The sequence below is a fragment of the Phoxinus phoxinus genome (genome assembly GCF_949152265.1).
Source record: "Phoxinus phoxinus genome assembly, chromosome: 4".
Lineage (NCBI taxonomy): Eukaryota > Metazoa > Chordata > Actinopteri > Cypriniformes > Leuciscidae > Phoxinus > Phoxinus phoxinus.
Window position 1 is genome coordinate 6,720,334 of NC_136879.1, and position 1,990 is coordinate 6,722,323.

Below are 1,990 nucleotides of genomic sequence, written 5' to 3' on the forward strand. Positions count from 1 at the left end.
GTATGTGTGTTGGAAAGCTGTTTATGGAGATGGAACATTGTACTGATATTGAATTCTTGCAGTCTTTTGAAGACCATGTTGTGAGCAATAAATCTTATCTTTCATAATGCAGAAGAAAGCAGAAGTTACTTGAACCCTCTGTGTGGCCCTCAGCTGCTTTAAATTTAGGCTTAGCTGTAACAATGCTAATTTACTCACCATTGTGTGACTGTCGCAGCATTAACTTCCGGGAGCTGGATGGTGGTCTCGCTCATCACCTTAGCATTGGTGAGGATGCAATCACGGATGTGCTTGTAAGCACGTATCACCATTGTGAAGCGGGACACCCTCACTCCATCACACCGCACCACGTTTGGGTAGAGGGCACAGAGCCTTGTGAAGATGGCCTCCACCACTCGGTTGCAGTCAGGCCACTGTGCAGCACTATTAGCCCCAACGAAACACCTGCAAATTACAGCAGAATACATGTTATTAATTTCAATGTGTGATCCTTACTCTGTTATTTGTATTGCTTTTTTCCCCTTTTCTATTCTGTCTGTTTTGCTTTGTGTTGTCTAGATGTTAATTTTTAATATCTGTGCATAGTTATGTTGTCTTGTTTATTTTATACAAAACTTTTAAGATAATCAAGAACCTGTGTTTGCTAAATTTAACATACCTTTTGGTGCTCTCCACACCTGGTGCCACAATCTTTTTAGTGGCCCTGAATCGTCCCTGTTTTAGGGAGGTTTGGTGACGTGGTGAATAAATGGTCTTCCTCTTGTCATACTCCCCCAATGCCTGACATAGGGAGATGATCTTGACGCACTCTTCTCCAGTCAAGGCCAGGCAGTGGTCTCTGAGGCTAACCAAAAACTCTGCCAAGTCCTGCACAGCTCCATACCCCTCAATATTATCAGGTCCAACAGAATCCTAAAATGAAAGGTAATTTAGGAACTTTTGATGGCAGCAATGAATACATATATTCACATGAAAGCACAGCCAACATAAGCCATATTTTGTTTACACACGTTAATGTACATTAAAAAAGAAACTGGGCCCTTACATCATGTGAAGTGTTCTCTTCAGATGTCCGAAGACCAGTTTCTGCCGATAATTGGTCCACTGGCACTACATGAAAAAGGTAAACATTTAGTTTAAATTTGTATTTTTGCCTTTAAATATGACATATATACATATAGAGTTAGTGTGACAACAATTGCAGAAACCTCTATGAATATTTTGATAACTCACAGCTATGTGCTCCAGGAAAGAGTCCTGGCTTTGAGTGACTGTGCGGTGAGCTGGTGACAGGAGATGTCACTGGTGATGGAGGGACCACAGACACTGATGACATTGAGCTAGTGACAGGAGATGTCACTGGTGATGAAGGGACCACAGACACTGATGACATTGAGCTAGTGACAGGAGATGTCACTGGTGATGGAGGGACCACAGACACTAATGACATGGAGCTGGTGACAGGAGATGTCACTGGTGATAGAGGGACCACAGACACTGATGACATGGAGCTGGTGACAGGAGATGTCACTGGTGATAGAGGGACCACAGACACTGATGACATGGAGCTGGTGACAGGAGATGTCACTGGTGATGGAGGGACCACAGACCGTGATGAAATGGAGCTGGTGACAGGAGATGTCACTGGTGATGGAGGGACCACAGACACTGATGACATTGAGCTAGTGACAGGAGATGTCACTGGTGATGGAGGGACCACAGACACTAATGACATGGAGCTGGTGACAGGAGATGTCACTGGTGATAGAGGGACCACAGACACTGATGACATGGAGCTGGTGACAGGAGGGGTTGGAGATGATGCTGCAGACACTGATGCTTGTGAAGAGGCAGCAGGTGTCCGTTCTGTGTCAAAGGTGGGGACAGTGATGTCCTGAAACTCCTCAAGTTCAGCATAACCTTCATCCACTTCTATACCAACCTCAGTTGCCTCTGACTCTTCAATGGCCAACTTGTAGTCCTGCAGAAC

General features: G+C 44.8%; 1 long non-coding RNA gene across 1 annotated transcript; it reads right to left on the reverse strand.

The window, feature by feature from the left end:
• Nucleotides 1–232: 232 nt before the first annotated feature.
• Nucleotides 233–1,110, reverse strand: LOC306997166. The gene is made up of 3 exons (XR_013797286.1): nt 1,046–1,110; nt 659–912; nt 233–444 (listed from the first exon to the last, which is right to left on the reverse strand). It is a non-coding gene; the product is annotated as an uncharacterized lncRNA (long non-coding RNA).
• Between the last annotated feature and the right edge of the window lie 880 nt (nt 1,111–1,990).